Raw genomic sequence first — 20090 nt, 5'->3', positions numbered from 1 at the left:
AATTCATGACAAATGATATGCAACTACATTCTCACAACCCTTCTTGTCACGACTTTCGAGATCAAATTCTTGTAACAACAATACCCAACGTGGCTTCGCATCTTTCTTTTCCATCAAATAACGCACCGCACTATGATCCGAGTACACCATAACTTTACTTCCCAAAATATTCGAGTGAAATTTATCTAAGGCATACACCACCACAAGCAACTCCTTTTCGGTGGTGGTGTAATTCAATTGTGCCTCGGATAAAGTTTTTCTTGCATAATAGATCACCACCGGCTTTTTGTCCACTCTTTGACCCAAAACCGCTCCCACCATGCTATCACTAGCATCACACATAATCTCGTACGGCTTTGACCAACCCGGTGATTGTAGGATTGATGCTTGCACTAACTTCTCCTTCAAACTGTCAAACGCTTGCAAACACTCATTAGTTAACTCAAAGGGACATCCTTCAATAAAAAATTACATAAAGGTTTTGAAATTGCACTAAAACCTTTAATAAATCTCCTATAGAACCCGGCATGTCCAAAAACGATCTCACCCCTTTGACATTTTTCAGGGGTGGCAAAGATGATATTACTCTAATTTTTGCTTGATCAACTTCCACCCCCCTACTTGAAACCACATGACCCAACACAATACCTTCTTGTACCATAAAATGACTTTTCTCCCAACTTAACACCAAGTTTGTCTCAACACAACGTTTTAAAACTTTTTCTAAATCATTGAGACAAGATTCAAAAGTTGAACCAAAAATAGAAAAGTAATCCATAAAAACCTCAAGTGAATCCCCGACCATGTCTAAAAATATGCTCATCATGCATCTTTGAAAAGTATCCGGGGCAATACACAATCCAAATGGCATCCGTCTAAAAGCAAAAGTGCCATATGGACAAGTAAAAGTGGTTTTGTGTTGGTCATCGGGATGAATTGCAATTTGAATCTAACCCGAATACCCATCTAAAAGACAATAATATTTTTGATCCGAAAGTTTTTCAATTATTTGATCAATGAATGGTAATGAAAAATGGTCTTTTGTGGTGACGGTATTCAATTTTCTATAATCAATGCACACTCGCCACCCGGTTACCGGTCGGGTAGCGATTTATTCACCATTATCTTTTTTTATTACCTGGATGCCGGCTTTCTTGGGCACTACCTGTGTCGGGCTCACCCATGAGCTGTCTGAAATAGGATAAATAATCCCCGCATCCAACCATTTGATTACCTCTTTTTTCACCACTTCCCACAAATTCGGGTTCAATCTCCTTTGAGTCTCCCTTGTTGGTTTAGCCTCCTCATCTGTAATTATTTTATGCATAACAATAGAATGACTAATACCTTTTAAATCTGCACGCGTCCATCCAATAGCGGCTTTATGTGCTTCCAACACCTTCACTAATGCCCGCTCTTGCTCTTGCTCCAAATTCGAAGCAATGATAGCCGGGAGGGTTTCATTCTCCCCTAAAAACACATACTTCAAGTGACTCGGGAGCTCCTTCAACTCCACCTTTGGTGGACACTCCAAAGATGGTTTGGTATCCGAATTGATTTCCTTTGGCAAATTCTCCCATTGTTGTTTCCATGGTGGTCTTCCCTCTTGTAGAGCTAGTGGATTCTATTTTTGTTCCTCCATCCGCAAAGCACAAACGTGTACCTGTTCAGAATCATCACAAAGACAAGCCTCTACACAATCCTCATCATATTCATGAGGATTGAAATGATCCACCACATCTGCCAAAAAACATTCTTCACCACTCAAAGAATTAGCAACATTAGTAAAAACATTTAAACGCATTTTCCGGTTGCCAAAATCCATGTCAACTGTACCATATCTACAATCAATGATTGCATGGGCCGTGTTCAAAAATGGTCGACCCAAGATAACATTTTGTTGTTGACTTGAGTCACTCGATGAATAATCCAACACCAAAAAATCCACGGGATAATAAAAATCCTCTACCTTCACAATTACATCCCGTACGATTCCACGGGGAAGTTTATGAGATAAATCGGCCAATACAACCGTGGTCTCCACACGTTTCAAAGGACCAAAGTCGTATTGGTCATATAAAACCCCCGGGAGAATAATCACTCCAGCCCAAAGATCCAATAACGCCCTAGACATTTGAAAATCACCCACTTGAATGTTAATTAAGGGTGTTCCTGGATCTTGAATCTTAGGAAGGAGGTCTCCTTTTAAAACCGCACTTATCCGCTTGGTTTAGTCTACCAGCTTAGGCACTTTTTGTTGCCTCTTTTGAGTGCATAATTCTTTTAAAAATTTTGCATAAGCGGGTACTTGTTTTATTGCTTCAAGTAAAGGTAAATTCACTTTAACCTGTTTAAACACTCCCACATTTCCTCCTTTTGAGGACCCCGTTTTAAAATCACATTTTTCTTACCCGGATCGATCAAAGCTGAAGGAAATGGAATTGGAACCTCTCCCACTTCCTTGCTTTTATCGTTTACAAATTCATTTTGACCCGAATCTTGGTTTGAAAACATGGATGGGATAGGGGGTTGAATGGGTGAAGCTTGTTCATCTTCACTTTCTACCCCCGTCACATCCTCTACCACACCTTGAACTAATTTCGGTGCGGTATTGATTTTAAATTCCTTACCACTTCTTAAAACACTTACCTGATTAATCGGCACAATGTGAGAAGTAGTGTGAGTAGGGTTCACCTTGGTGTCACTCGGGAGTTGACCTTTGTTATTCTTCAAGTTAGATACCTCGGTTGCAAGTTGGCCTATTTGAGTTGTCAATGATTGGATGGCCTTGTCACGAATTTCATCCTTTTGTATACGAGCTTCATCCAACTGATTCCTCTTTTGCATCTCTTGTTGCATCATCTTAAGTATGTCTATCACTTCATTCCCACTTGATGAACTTTGGCCCAAAGACCCACCTTGATTACCACCCGTTCCTTGAAATTGACTTTGATTTCCTTGGTTGAAGTATTGTTGACGAGGGATAAAGGTGGTTTGAGAAGTCCCTTGGAAATTCGGATTGAGTTGAGTTGCTTGATTTCTATAACGGAAATTTGGGTGATTCCTCAACCCGGGGTGGTAAGTGTTTGAGTTCATGTTGAAATTCTGATTACCACCCCCTTGGCCTTGAAGTGCATTTACCTCCTCCTCAACTTGTGCTTGACCTACCGTACACACATCAACCCTATGACCCAACTCATTACAATTGGTACAAACATCAATTCTTTGGTTAGTAGTTTGTACCCCACATCTTCCACAGCATGAACTTGCGGTCTTCCAATTGCCGGTCTTGCTCTTCTTGCAGTTTGAGCTTTTCTCTTTGATGTGACCGACATTTGTTCCAAGAATGCCCAATCGTCTTGTTCATAATTGGTACCGAACGTACCGTTTGTGATTGACATCAAATCCCTTTCATCCTCTGCATTCAACCCTTCATGAAAAGCATTCAACAACTCCCAAAGAGCTATACCATGATGAGGACAATTCTTGATCATCATGTTGAACCTCTCGAATGCTTCATGAAACATTTCACCCGATTGTTGTTGGAAAGACCTCAAACTTCGTCTCGCATCATTAGTCTTTTGGGCCGTGTAAAACTCTTCTAAGAACCTTTGTTGCATCTCGGCCCAAGTATAAATCGATGCGGATGGCAATGTGTAAAACCATTTCTTCGCCTTATCCTCCAACGAAAATTGAAATAAAACCAATTTCACCTCATCCGGTGTAAAACCTTGACCCCTAATCGTGTTGCAAATAGAGTCATATGCCTCCAAATGAAAATAGGGTTCTTCCGTTGCTAAACCCTTGTACTTTGGTAAACTTTGGAGCGCATTGGTTGTCACCTCAAATGTTCTTCCTTGGTGGTTTTGAGGAATAACCACCGGAGATGGGTTATTAGTGATGATCGGTTGAAAATGAGCCTCTATTCCCCTAACCATTTCCCTTGCATGTCTTTTTGGTACCCCCAATGGTACTCTTGGTTGTCCCATTTGTCAGTAACGGGCCTTTGTTGCATATTTTGTTGAACTTGCGGTTGGGGATTTGGTTGTTGAAATTGAGGTTGTTGATAATGCGGTTGTTGTGGAACTTGTTGCAATGGTTGTGGTTGTTGTACTTGATTGACATTCGGGCCACCCCATTGTTGCATTTGTTGTTGTGGTTGAAAATCGGATCCTTACCCAAACTGCCCTTGAATCTTCAACTGATTTCCATAAACCCCACTTGAATAACCTTCTTCGAACTCTTCATACCCTTCATTACCATCACCATACCATGGCCCGCCAAACAATTACGGGCCCGATCTTTGACCCGATGGAATATGAGTTATGGGTGGGTCTTGGGTAAATGTGTATGGTTGTTGATAACGTGGATTTTGTTGAGATTGGAAAGATGATTGTTGTGGTGAGTTTGATGATTGTCCTTGCATAGGCATGAAAGTGGTCAAGGGTGGAAGGTTAGGTGGTGATTGAAAACTAAACACAGTTGAAGTTGGTACATTTGTAGAGGTTGTGGTAGTAATGGGTTCAGTGGATGATGGGTTTTCAGAGTTTATGGGTGGTGGCATTGGCGGGACAGTTTGTTCCGAAGCCATGATTGTGGTGTCAGTTGTTCGACTTTTTGTACTTGGCGACCCAATAACCTTGTTTTCCCTTTGCAGAATCTGGTTCTGACGAAAGGTTCTTTCGATTTCAGGATCAAACGCTAACGGTGATGAAGACCTAGAGCGTCTTGTATGCATATACCTGTAAGTACCTGCACACTAGCACAACCCGCGTAAAACTGACAATAAACAATTAAACAAAAACTACAAAAAATAACACACGTTGCGCACTACTCCCCGGCAATGGCGCCAAAATTTAACACAAGGTCGAAGGCTCGCGTAAAAATAAACCAAATACAACTAATTAGATAGTGGTAAATGGGTGTCGAACACAAAGAGTTTGTGGAATATGTGTTACCAAGTAGTTTTATAGGTTAACTAAATTTAAGCTAAATGAATAAAATAAAATATCAAAGTTTTGGTTGTTTTGTTTGATTAACGAAAATTAACTAAAACACTTAACACTGTTTTTCAATCAAAGATAAGAGGGTATGCTCTCCCTCGGTTTCAGGTTTCAATGAATGTTAATGTAAACGTTTAATCTGAGACAAACTATAAAAACATAATTCATGAATATGCAAATGATTGTGGTAATTGAGGACTAAGTACTTGGATTAACAAATGCAAGGTTATCACTAAAATACCAATTAGATTATCCAACCCCGAATCCCACCCGATTAATCCCGATTGCCTATAGCACCGAGAACTGACGGTTTAGAACACGAATTAAACAAACTAACAACTTATCAATCAATACATAAACATCATAATTATGAAATCAATAATATTAAACTAACATCTCAGCAATTGCATAAACATTCAATCAACAAACAATATGAAACCTTACAATCTGAGGGAAAACATAAAGAAGATTAGCCAAGCATTGTTTGAGAAATCATCATCACATTAGTTATCATCAACATACGAATTCAAAGCATAAAATAATGTTTTCCAATCACCAATAATTGTTCTTCACTCCCTGAGTTCGTCCTCTCAAGTTTCTTGATCAAAAGATAATGAAAAGGTTAGCCAAAACGGCCAATTAAAGCCAAAGTGAATCAGCTGTTACGATCGGACCGTGGGCCACGGTCCAGACCGTGGGCCACGGTACTGGCCACGGTCCCTTCCTTCCTCCACGATACGGTGTGTTCTGTTACTTTTGCTTTAGGTGGACCGTGGTCCACGGTAGGAACCGTGGGCCACGGTGGGGCTGGCTCCCGATTTTCTTGTTTTCTTCATAATCTTCTCATTCCAGCTCCTTTTTCTTCACCATTTTCGCCTATGGTCTTGTAACGCCGTCCTTTAGCTTTTTAAACCAATAATCACATGATATAGTGTAGTAATCCAAGTCCTTGAAATTAAACATAAACGCACATGATTTAACTGAAATTACTACACTTAAGGGTGGCTCTATGATCCACCCGTCAGGAGGCCAAACAGGTCGTGAAAGGCGCGTTTACATGTCGTGAAAGACGCTTTGAGACCAAACATAACGTCAAACATGTGTTTACAGGGAACATTTATGAAAACTTTTATTTATATGGACAAAAATATACTCTTTTTCAATTAATATGACATTTTGAGAATTTTCTTAATTCAAATGGGTTGTAATGTTAGGACGTTTGGGTTACCAATAAAATGAACAATATTTCTAGGAAATTTAATTGCAATAGGTTTCCAATTGATGTATAAATTTGAATTATCATTAGTATTTAATTTTATGTTAAACTAATCTTTACACATATATTAAGATAACTAAAAATTATCAAGAAGCGTCTAGTTTCTGAAATATTAAAGATGAAAAAACATTTGTAAATGGTACGGTTTATGTAATGAAAGAAATAAAATTATACATAAGTATTTCCGATTAAAATAAAGACCACGTAAAATACCACATCAATAATGTGTGTTTGATAATACGTTCCTTATTTAGTATATCCATATATAATTTATTCATGCTAAACAATTTGTAATACTACATACACTGAGTTTTAAACGCCTATAGTTGGAAGATAAGCGTATTAACACAATTATGAACATAATATATTCTTCCTTGATCAAACTACATAATTATGGTCCACTGCTAAAGATAATATAAATTTATAATGTGACTAAATTATAGGTATTAATTAAGATTCTGAAATATGATTTTTAAGAATTTCATGTCCAGCGAAAATAATTACCAAAAAACCAAAATGCCCTTCTAACGCTTTAATCCAAATCGGTCCCAAAACATTAAAACAAACTTGCCTTTGGTTTTTTCCTTTAGTCGTCTAATTTTTCTACAAACTCCGTCATGCATATGCTATGGTAATTATTGTTGTATTTCTTAGGATGATCAAGGTGAAGCATCCGCTTCACCTCGGTTTCATGCGACTAGCTTCTCCATTGGTTGATCTCTCTGACTCTCTATAATTCTCCATGAAAATTCACCCTATAACACTCTTATAATTACTATAAAATTTAGGGATATGACAAATACGACGAATTGTTATATGTTTACTTTATAAGTTTGTATTAATTATTAACAATTACTATGAATTTCTTTGATGTAACGCTGATTTTATACTTTTTTTCAGTTAATCATCAAAGTATAATGTTAGCAAACACATGCCCTTTTCTCTATAGTTTTTCTTATACCTTTTTAGTATCGTGTGTATATGTATAAGTGTCTTTTCTAATCAACTAAAGGTTACTTATGTTTAGTCATATTTATCAATTTAATAATACAATTATATATTATAAATAAAAGCTTGGTTATTTATTAATTAGCTTCACGAACCAAGAAGACTCATATGAACCACTATTAGTCAAACCATTAATTACTTAATAAAGATATTAAATAACCAATTAATCATTCCACAAAACAGCAAAATGGTCAAACCCATTAACAAAATCACATTATTTTAGTAGAATAAATTTTTTTTCTTTTTGAAATGCTTTAATAGAATTATATTATCTTATATATAAAAGAAAACCCAATTGCTAGAGTATCAAGGCATATTTATAGTTTCCTTTGTTTTTTCTAGGCATTTTTTGAGCGTATGCGCGTACTTTGAGGGCAGTTTTGTAATTTTTTTGGTGGTCTAGACGATCTGATTCGATTTTCAAATGTCTGATTAAAAGCCGATCTGATTTGGGAATGTCCGATTAAACGTTATGCATCTGAAACTGATTTATGCTTTTTATTTGCTTTTCGTTTTTGGTTTGATCGCGATGACTCTCTTGCATGCCTTCAATTTGTCATTTGTATTCAGTGGTGTACAACTGAAAGGTTTTGTAAACGCTAATAGTTGGGTCGATGATGATAAGACTACGCTCATTTAAGAGGTGCCTGATTTGTTATATTGGCTCGATTAATTTTCCACTGCTTGATGATTAGGCATCCTCTGAGCCTCTATTTCATTTGGAAACCTGTAGTGTGAGTCAATGATGATGACCGTTGTGACTTTCCTCAATTTGTTATATGGGCTCATTAGACCCTGAGCCACGGTTTCATTTGGAAACTGGTAGTTTGAGTCAATGATGATGACCGTTGACTTTCCTCAATTTGATATATGGGCTCATTAGACCCTTCATGGCTGCCGAATGTAGATATCATTTTGAAATTCCATTTATCTGTTTCAATTTGAGTTTGAAATTTTGTTTTAAATCTGAAATATAGTGATTTATTCTATTTAGGTGAATCTGGAGTTTGTGGAAGGTGATGCTAAAACTATGAATAGTTTTCGTTCGTGTAACTGTCGCAAGAGCTGCCGCATGGTATGTCCAACTAATTTGACACAATGAGGTGATTTACAAGTATGCACACACAATCTCGATAATCAGCTAAAAAGATAGTATCTTGAGAAAGAAAGAGTTGACAACATTTTTTTAATGATTTGCTTGTGTTTAAAAGTGATCATAACAAAAAGACTATGGATTATACAAATCTAATTAATTTTTCTCAAGCATTGTGCTATGTGGCTGCACAAGTTTTGGTCTTGGATGTAAATGGCGACAATGTTAATAAGGAGGCAATTGCTACAACAGTACCTTTTCAGCCTCATTGTAACAACTTTTACGTATAAGTTAATATCTAATGTTCATTTGTTAAACAAAGTAATATAAAGTATTGATGTTTGTTTTGTTATTTTGTTGTACTTAAACATTCGTATGGCATGTATGATGGAGTGTTATGTTTTTGGGGGCAGCACCACCCTGAAACAAAGGTGTACATAGAGCTTTCTCGTCTTTCAAAATGTCGAAGGTAAAAACACCTTTATAACGCTTTATTCTTTGGTTATGTTCTAACACTTTATTCTTTAAAGCGCATTTTATGTTAGTCGATGCCCCCTGTTAAGCGCGGGTGGGTAACTGCTAGTTATATTTTTATATTAAAAAGCAACTTAAGAAGTTTTCTATTTCAAACTTTTGTCACAAACTTTCACAACTTTCCTTTATTAAACTTTTGCTACAAAAACTTTTGTCACAAACTTTCATAAAAGATACCTTTTGACCCCTAAACTTTATTTGCAAGCTTTATTTTATTAAACTTTTCACAATTTTTCGCATATATATTTTTCGGCCACTGAACTTGATTTACAAACTTTATTTTTAATTAGACTTCTACCTCAAAACTTTCGCATACATATTTTTCAGCCCCTCAACTTTATTTACGAACTTTGGTTTATTAGACTTTTGGCGTAAAAGTTTCACAGGTATACATTTTGGGTTTTCAACTTCGGTAACGAAACTTTGGCCAAAAACTTTTATCGTAACGAATGGAACCGGCACCTATTGACTTCCCCGTCACAGCACGCGGTAGCGTTCAAACATGTAATACATTTAAACCGCTTCGTCGCGACGCACGAATAGATATACTTGTTAAATCATTATGGGGCATTTTGTACACGGAATATTTTTCAAAAGAATTAAAAACAATATTGGAATTGCAAAAAAAGAAATATTTGAAAGGTAAAAAGAAATCAAATTACAAAGTTACCCTCCCTGTCCACTTCATTCTATTGCAATAAACGATGTGTGTGTGTGTGGGGGGGGGGGGGGGGTTGGGTTATGTAATTATTAAATTTTTCATGGCTAATTGGAAATTCTCACTATATGAAAGGAAACTGAAATCCTTTATTTGATGGAATTTGATTGAAAACTTTCTAATTCCGAATCCATCCTTAACAAACCAAACGCCCTTTTTAATGGAATGCTTAGTAATTCACTAATTCCAATTCCCTTTCATTGAGATTCAGTGAACCAAACAAGGACTAGGGGGCTTTTTTGGTAGAGTCTGAATCTAACCCATTAAGAGGTAAATGTCTGAATTGGTCAGATTCAAAGCGTTCGGTCAGAGACTTTGCCTCTGAATGGTTCAGCGTGAAATGGATGCTAAATGAGAACAGATGGTTGCTGAATGGAATCAAGACCAAATTACCCTCCATAGTTCATCCTATAGTCACACAAACCGCTAATATAGCCACGAATTCGATTTGGGACATCTGTATCAAATCGCGGTAGTTTCGGGTTCGCTCCGGATCGCGATTTAAATAAGAAATTGGTGTTACATGATCTTAATTGATTTGTACTAGATATTATTGGGATTATGAAGCACATGATTTCAAAACACGTTCCGCCGATCAATTGAAACATCGAACTGGAATTTGGCTTAGATTAAATTCAAACCCTGTTTTGTAAAACTAACGGAACGAACACTAGTTATGTGAGTAGTATAACATAGAGAAAAACTTGGTGAATAATAAAGGTGTGAAGAGAGATAGAGGTTCTCCGGTGGAGATCCGGTGCCGGTGTCAGAGTTTTGGAGTTTGTGAGCGCATATGTTGTGTTCAACATATGCGGCGCATATGTTATGCGTCCAGCATATGCGCCGCATATGTTTGTGTATATATATATACTTTGTTTGTTTTCATTTGGATGTAATCTTGATTTCAGAGCAATAAAATTCTCTCTTTCCTTCTTTTCAGTTTTCTTTCGTATTATTGGTTTTATACCATTTTATGGTATCAGAGCATGGTTATTAAGGCCTGCTCTTTGTTTTAAACAGGAATTTCAATTTTTTCTTTGGTTTTTCTTTCTTCATCGGTTGTTTTCTCTTGATTCTTGATCTTTTGATCATTATCTTCATTCCATTACTCTTTTTCAGCTGGTTTTCATCTTGTTTCTTTCATAAATACCTTCTTTTTCATTTCTTTTGTCATTTTCTCATGGTTTTCACTGTTAAATTTCCTTCAAACTTTCACCAATCGTTCCTTATACATTCATGTCAAACGCTACCAAGTTTCATCAATAAAATCCAATCCAAAATGTCAAATATCCCAAGGAAGTAGTGATATTGCTATTTATTTTGCTAAAATGAAATCCAATTGGGACTAATTGAATGCTGTAAACTCCATTCCTTCTTGCACGTGTGGGGTTGCTCATGCCTTTGCCAAAAGAAAAGAGAGGAAGATCAACGGCTAATTCAGTTTCTTGTTGGACTGAATCCAAGCTATGACATGATCATAAGTAATATTTTGATGATGTAGCCCCTTCCCTATATCGATCGTGCTTGATACAAGATGAAAAACAGAGAGAAATTCACACCACCACCACTGATTTTACCACATCCTCTGCTTCTATGCATGCTAATACTGGAGGACCAGTCAGTGGTGGAACTCGAGAAAATAGAAGAACCTTGGTGTGTACTCAATGTAAAAGGAATGGGTATTCAGTGAGCAAGTTTTATAAGTTGATTGGTTTTCCAAAAGACTATAAATTTGCTAAAGGAAAGAAGTTTGCTAATCTTGCTGAAGAACAAGGACAAAGTGATCAAAAACATTCTGACCAGCAAGGAATCACTCAGCAACAATATCATGACTTGATGGTTTTGATGCAGCAAAAAAACTTCAACCTAGGATTTCTGACACTTTTGTTGCTAACAATGCTACTACCATCAATCATGAATCTTTCCGAGGTATAATGTCTTGCAATTCTTCCAAATTTCCTTCGAAATGGATCATTGACACTGGTGCAAATGATCATATGTGTCATGATAAAAATTTGTTTTCAAGCGTTTCCTTTTTACAAAATCCAATTTTTATCACTCTTCCTAATGGCACTTACTGTTCATCAGTTTGGGATTGTTCCTTTAACTGATAAACTTTCTTTGTCCAAAGTTCTTTTGGTACCACATTTTAGAAATAATCTTCTTTCTGTTTCAAGATTATGTTCTGATACTGATGGTACTGTTCTTTTCTCTAAAAACAATTGTGTTTTACAGGCCCCTTTTCTGAAGAGCCATCAAGTTCTTGGTGAAATACTCAATGGTCTTTATCTTCTTGAAGCAACCAAGAATTTTGCTGATATTTCTTTTCTTTTTCAGTAAGACTTGTAACTCTATTGTAATCGTTGAAATTTGGCATAATCGTCTAGGACATTTGCCTTTTTACAAATTGAAACAATTATATTTCATTTCTAGTTCGTCTTTCAAATCTACTAGCAAAATTTTTGAGCTAATTCATATTGATGTTTGGGGGCCTTATCATACAACTACTTATAATAGCTTTAGATATTTTTTAACCATTGTGGATTATTATAGCAAAACCACTTGGACACATTGCTTCAACTAAAAGCAACGCTTTTCCTATTCTTCAATCTTTCATTGAAATGGTTAGCAATCAATTTAACATCATTGTCAAATGCATTCGTTCTGATAATGCTTTTGAACTAGTTGAACTAGGGACTAGGCTAGTTCAACGTGCTTACTTATTAAGTAAAGACATTATTCATCAGACGACTTGTGTTGCCGTCCCTCAACAAAATGGTATTGTTGAATGAAAGCATAAACATTTGCTTGAAACATCGAGAGCGTTAATGTTTCAATCTAAACTTCCCGTTCAGTTTTAGGGTGATTGTGTTTTAACAGCAACACATTTAATCAATTGATTCCCCACTGAAATCCTTAACAATAAAATCCCTGGTGTGGTCTAAATTATACATATTATTATATAAATATTTCCTATATTTTTAGTGCTTTTGAGCCAAGTTTTTATTGAATATGATTATTATTTGGTTCATGTGTGAGTTTAATGGTTTCAAGAGACAACGGGTTAAAGTGGAGCACTTGGACTAAACTTGAGACCGAGAAATTATTTGATGAAATTTTATATACAATCATTTTTATAATTACTTTAACCTTTTCTGAGTTGATTTTAAATTTATGTATTTAATGTTGAAAGTTTAATAAAATAATCAAGTTTAAAAATGCATATGTCATGACCAAGAATTGATGAGTTATCCCAAGTCAAACAATTTTACGTGGACAATAATTGGGCCAGCGAATTGATTTACTGAATGGGCCATCACCACACCACCTAAGAAATAAAGTTATATAATTGGCAGCCAAGAATAGGAGCTGCCACGGTAAAAATAGAGGTGGACGAACAGAAGGCAAAATACCAAATTTTGAAGAGGAACCGCCTACGAACAAGAAGACGAACGAAAGTGAGCAGTTCCCAAGAAAGAGAAAGAAGCTTTTTGTCCGGATTCAGCATGTAAGACCCCGAATACCGGGAATTCTACAATTGGTATTCATACAAAATACTTATAAAAATACTTAACTCAAAAGCAGTTCAATCCATTAAAATAACCAATTCAGAGTATAATTTAGCGAAAAACCATAATTAATAAAACAAGTTCCCGAAACCCGGGAATTATGCCCAAAACCAATTTAAATGTATTTAATAAAACTTTAAAAAGAAATGTTCAATAGTTAAAACTTCCGACTACGTATGCCCTTCACCGTCCAAGTAACTTCGTGCACGTCCAAGCGTTAATGCATCTTCCTCCTAACCTGAAACTCACACTAACATGCACACAAAGTCAGCTTGAGCTGAGTGAGTTCAAGTTTTAATAAATAACATCAATAATAATAATAATCATAATAGTCATTCCAAGGGTTTTAAAATAAAACGGGATATACCTGTTATGCCATCATCAACATCAAGTAATCATCATTATATATATACCTATATATATAAACATCCTTATAATTACATCCCTATACACACACACACACACACATATATATATATCATCCAAATAATAACATCAGGATCGAGCACACGTACAACCCAAACACGTAACATCTCATCCAATGTATGCAAACACGAAGTAGGCATACGTAAACATCCGTAGTCGATAACGACTACTAAACATCGCTAATTATTGGCCATACAATAATATATAAAAACATACAATAATATCATCTCAAGGTTTACCCTATACAAGTAAGCCCATCCAGAATATTTTAAACAATTCATCAAGCAAAATCGCTTAGGTGTGCATGCTAGCCCAAAATCTTAAAAAGAGTAAAAGGGGCATCATGAACTTACCTGAAACAAGACACGTATTCACCACGAGCTAGAGAATCCCTACGTAGCCCCACAACTCAAACTCCTGCCGGTTTACATACAATCATTACTATTGACATCGAGATGACTCGTTTATCATACGAGACGTTCTAACATGGTTCGAGTTACCTAGAGCCTCGACCTCATCAAACTCAATCACAACAGCCCCCGAGGCCTTACATTCACCAAAACGACCCTTAGATACTCCAGGGAATAAAGAACTCCCAAATTACCCCCAGAAGCACTAGGTGATACCAACACGTGCGTTTAAGAGTCGTTTAGGCAATTAATACCCACCTCAGCCTCGTGTGGACCCAATGTGATAATTTCACAGACAACAAGTCCACACGACCCTACACGAGTCAAATGGGTCGGTAACTCGAAAGAACAACGCACCAACTATTCAATAAACGCAATTGCGCGTTGTACCGACCCGCTTGAGTAACCGACGACCAATTCAGCCCCAATACCCATAAGAATCATTTCCAACAGCCCATACATTAACCCGAAACTATTCGAACTGAATTGGTCATCCATTACAATCTTTCATACTACAACTAATTGACCAATCAAACGAACACCAATGGACAGGATTTTTAAGTATGTTATACTAGACGTACCTAGGAGGATTTTAGTGCAAAAACCTCAATCAAAACAGTCCCGGAAAGGTTAGAATTGACAGCCACCCGGTAAGCCTATAACATGAAATTTAACGATCAATACGCGTGATATAATGATCAATTAAGGTGTAAAAGACTTGGGGAAACATAGAACTAACCTTCAATTGAAGTTTTGGACCTTAACCTTGGCTGCATAAAAGAAAATCGTGGGGGGGGGGGGGCTTCTAGCTGCCGATCGGAATTAAGAGGGGGGAGGGTTAGGGTTTGGTTTATGTTATAAAATTTTTCACATCTGGCCCTTCAAATTTTAAAGAAGTAACATCTTGGTTGAAAATTTAAATGTTTTAACGTACCGGGATGACGAAAAGGTTTTCGAGAAATGTCGGTTAAATTCTGAGATATATACATACTTTACAAGCTTCGAATCGTTGAACCGAAAATTGACGGGCGTTACAAGTCCACCCCCTTGCAATGGGATTTGTCACCGAATCCCGATGCGACAGGAACAACTGCGGATAGAGCTTCATCATATCGTCTTCAGACTCCCAAGTAGCCTCGGAGCCCCTATGGTGCCTCCATTGCACCTTCACCTGCCTAACCACTTTATTCCTCAAACACCTTTCCTGATGGTCAAGAATAGCGATAGGTTCTTCAACGTAGTTCAATTTACTATCAAGCTCAATGTCATCAAGAGGCACATGGGCCTTCTCATCTGCTAGACATTTCCTCAAATGGGACACGTGGAAAGTAGGATGGATCTCCGCGAGCTCCTCGAGTGATTCAAATCTATACGCTACCTCACCAACACGGGACAATATACGGAACGGACCAATGAACCTCGGACTAAGCTTCCCCTTCTTACGAAAACGAATAATACCTTTCCAAGGAGAAACTTTCAACATAAATCGATCCCCAGAATCAAAGACAATAGGCCTACGCCTTTTATCCGCGTAGGACTTTTGACGATCCTGAGCGGCTTTCATATAAGCCTTAATCTTATCGAGCTTCTCAATCGTAGCCTCAACCACCTCCAAACTACCCAACTGTTTCTGACCAATGGAACCCCAATAGACTGGACTCCTACACCTCCTACCATACAACATCTCAAACGGTGGCATCCCAATCGTGGCATGATAACTGTTATTATAAGAGAACTCGACTAACGGTAAGTGACGATCCCAACTACCACCAAAATCAATAACACAAGCCCTCAACATATCCTCAAGAGTCTGAATGGTCCTCTCGGATCGATCATCCGTTTGTGGGTGATAAGCGGTACTGATTAGGAGTTTGGTACCCATCTCCTCATGAAACTTCTTCCAAAACATGGCGGTAAAACGCGTATCCCTATCCAAGACTATAGATACCGGCACCCCGTGCCTAGAAACGATCTCACGAATAAACACTTCGGCCAGCTGCTCAGAATTAAAAGTCTCTCGAATCGGCAAGAAATGAGCGCTCTTGGTCAGCCTATCAACGATTACCCAAATGGTGTCATAACTACCCCTGGGAGTACGAGGCCATTTAGTCACAAAATCCATCGTAAGATGCTCCCAGTTTCACTCAGGTATTTCCAAAGGTTAAAGTTTCCCGAACGGCTTCTGGTGCTCGGCCTTAACTTGCAGACACGTCAAACACTTACTCACGTACTGAGCCACTTCAAACTTCATCGCAGGTCACCAATAATTCTTCTTCAGGTCTTGTACATCTTGGTCGCGCCCGGATGAATAGAATAGCGCGACTTGTGTGCTTCATCCAAAATTTTACCTCTGAATCCCCCATACCTCGGTACCCATAAATGCCCATCCTTATACTTCACCCCATCACCGACGTCTTCCAACAATGTTTCTTGACCCCAAATACGCTCTGACATAATCCGTTCCACCTGTAAAGCTTCATTCTGAATGTTGGCTATCTGTCTCAAAATATCGGGTTTAAGAATAAGCTGATAAGATTTCACACAAATAGGTTTCGGTCTTTCCTTCCGGCTCAATGCGTCGGCTACCACGTTAGCCTTACTGGGATGGTACATAATCTCTAGATCATAATCCTTAATCAACTCCAACCATTGACGCTGCCGCATATTCAGTTCCTTTTGTTCGAAAAAATACTTCAAGCTCTTATGATCGGTATAGATAACGCAAGGAACACTGTACAAATAATGCCGCCACAACTTAAGCGTAAACACAACCGCCGCCAGCTCCAAATCGTGAGTAGGATAATTCGCCTCATGAGGATTTACCTACCGTGAGGCATAAGCGATGACTTGGCCTCGCTGCATCAGAACACACCCAAGCCTCTGGTAAGAGGCATCAGAATAGACAACCAGATCACCAGTGCCATCGGGTAAGGCTAAAATCAGAGCATGCGTCAACCTGTTCTTTAATTCGAGGAAAGCCTCCTCTTGCTCGGTACCCCAAACAAACTTAACACTCTTCTTGGTCAACTTGGTCAATGACGAAGCAATTTTTGAAAAGTCGGGAATAAAGCAGCGGTAATACCCCGCCAAGCCTAGAAAGCTACTGATTTCGGACGGAGACTTAGGAGATTCCCCTTTCGTTTACGGATTCCACCTTTACGGAGTCAACCAAAATACCACTCGGGTTAATAACATGACCCAAGAACTAAACCTCGCGTAACCAAAAAGAACACTTAGTAAATTTCGCGTACAACTTGTTCCTTCGCAGAGCTTCCAAAACTTCCGTGAGATGATCGGCGTTGTCGGATTCGCTTTTGGAATACATCAGAATGTCGTCGATGAACACAATAATCGAACGATCGAGCATCGGCCTACACACCCGGTTCATAAGATCCATGAACGCAGCCGGTGCATTGGTCAAATCGAAAGACATCACGAGGAATTCATAATGCCCATAACGAGTGCGGAAGGCAGTCTTAGGGATATCTTCCTCCCGAATTTTTAACTGATGATACCCGGATTTAAGGTCGATCTACGAGAACCGACTAGTTCCTTAGAACTGATCAAATAAGTCGTCGATCCTTGGGAGAGGGTACCGATTTTTAACAGTGAGTTTATTCAATTCACGGTAGTCAATGCACATCCGCATGCTACCGTCCTTCTTCTTAACGAACAGGACCGGGGCACCCCAAGGTGAGATTCTCGGTCGAATGAAGCCCTTGTCGAGCAAGTCTTCCAATTGTGCCATAAGTTCATTCATTTCATTCGGTGCTAGACGGTAAGGGGCTCGAGCAACAGGTTTTGCACCCGGCACAAGGTCTATATGGAACTTTACCTCGCGATCCGTTGGCACATCTGACAAATCATCTAGAAATACATCTGGGAAATCTCGAACAATAGGAACATCACCGACGGTAGCCACCTCCGTTTTCACGTTTATAGCATACGTCAGATACGCCCCGCACCCCCGCTGCATGAGTTTTCCCCGCCTTAAGCATAGATATGATATGTGGCGTCACACCGAAAACCGTAATTTGGGTCCCATCCGGGGCCCTTCGATGTACAAGTTTCTGACCACAAACGATCTGAGCATCAACACTTGCGAGCCAATCCATCCCAAGCACCACATCGAAATAGCCAAGCGGCATCAAGTACAACCGCACCGGAAATCTATATCCCCAAAACTCGATGGAACAACCCTGAATAGCCCTTGACACGGAAACGGACTTTCCTACGGCGACCTAAACCTCAAACACATCGACTACGCTCTCGGGTGATTTATTCAACGAGGAACAGAAAGCGGTATACACAAAACTTCTACTGGCACCCGAATCAAATAAGACCGATGCCTGTAATTCATCAAGTAAAAAGTTACCTGGGATAATATTATACTACTGCTTAGCTACATGATCATCACATACGATTCCAAGGAATGAGAAATTATAACGGTGGAATAAAACATAAATAAGGAAAAAGTACCTGAAACAACATCTGCATCATCCTTCGCCTCTCTCTTGGAGATGTTGAAGGCCCTCGCCCTGACCTTCGGCTTCTCTTCCACTTTCCCCCTCGAGGAAGTCCCCTTACCGGACCCCCCCCCCCCCCGCCTTGCTAGTAGGACAGTTTGATGCCAAGTGGCCGGCACCCTTACAGCAGAAACAAATCAACGTCGGACACTCGAAATGGGGGTGTCCAACCTTATCACATCGAAAACAGGAGCCAGACCCAACCTTACATTCCCCCTTGTGCGGTTTCCCGCATTTCTTGCAATTACCAAACGCCGCATCCCTCTTAAATTCAAAAGTCTCAGTCTTTACCCTCTTCTCAGATGAATTGAAATTGCTTCCCCCGGGCCGCTTACCGTACGAATTTGAGTTCCCCGTCTTCCTAGTCTCGGTCGGCGGTAACTTCTCCCTTTGATCATACAATGTACCTGCTAGGGTAACCACCGAGTGAAAATAGTTCATGTCGGTGGTCACCACACCCCTACGAATATCTGGCGGAAGCCGCTTCACAAACTTTTTAATCCTCTTGGCTTAGGGAGTAACCAAATCGGGACATAAACGAGCCATCTTGTTAAACTTCCTGGTATACTCCCGATGCGTCATACTGCCCGCCTCCAAGGTCAAGAAATCCTGTTTAATTCTATCCAATTCGTGTGGAGGAAAAAACTGATCCACAACCAATTTCTTCAACTCATCCCATGTCATCCTTCTAATTGAACGATTACCCATAGCCTGTGCCAAGTTTTCGCACCAACACATTGCCTCAGAACGAAAAGAGGCAGTAGCATAAGTCACCATGTCATCCCCCTTACATTTACTAACTCTTAGAACGGCCTCCATCTCCCTCACCGACTGATGTGCTGCCAACGCATCCTTAGTACCATCAAAAGAAGAGGGTCACACTTCTTAAAGTCTCCATACGAGCAACCCCGGGTAGACACACTAATAGTCCGCACCTCATCTTCGTCCCCACTCGGCACATACACCTCCTCCTCTTCATCATCGACCTACGTCTCCTTACCCTTTCTTTCCTTACCCGAACTCTTACCAACCATAGACTCCTCCATGGCCCTAACGAGCCTCAGCAAGGATCTCGGGAATGGCGCTATGGAGCACCTGGTAAACCTCATCCGTGATAGCCGCGCGCATAGCAAGATCTAAGGCGAGGTTATCCCCCCTCCTCATGAACTGTGGTTTCCTCCTGCTGAGGAGTAGGAATCTCACTCTTCGCTTCAGCACGTGGCTTACGACCACGGCCACAAACACTAGGACCAACCTCTCTTAGCTGCTCGAGTATTAACCATGACTTATCCCTACAAAGACAGAATTTTAACACGGTCAAGTACAAGTGGCATTTAGAACATGTAAGGTAAGGTAAACTGTTAATGACGTTGATCAAGTGTAATTAGTCGTTTACTTTACCCGCCTATCTTAATCACCCCTGCCCCTAACCACATTAGCCTTCTATCTAACACTTAAACAATTAATCATATACTGGAAACTTTAAATTTCAAAGGAATGACTAACAATTAAAGTTACCTCTTGGCG

General features: G+C 39.0%; 1 pseudogene; it reads left to right on the top strand.

Moving 5' to 3' along the window:
• Positions 1 to 3465: 3465 nt before the first annotated feature.
• Positions 3466 to 3566, top strand: LOC143577620 (small nucleolar RNA R71; annotated as a pseudogene).
• The last annotated feature ends 16524 nt before the right edge of the window (positions 3567 to 20090 follow it).

Source organism: Bidens hawaiensis, unplaced genomic scaffold (genome assembly GCF_021521415.1).
Source record: "Bidens hawaiensis isolate Kalapana, Puna unplaced genomic scaffold, B.hawaiensis_p1.1 tig00028747_1, whole genome shotgun sequence".
In the NCBI taxonomy this organism is placed as follows: domain Eukaryota; kingdom Viridiplantae; phylum Streptophyta; class Magnoliopsida; order Asterales; family Asteraceae; genus Bidens; species Bidens hawaiensis.
This window is presented reverse-complemented; position numbering and strand designations above follow the sequence as displayed.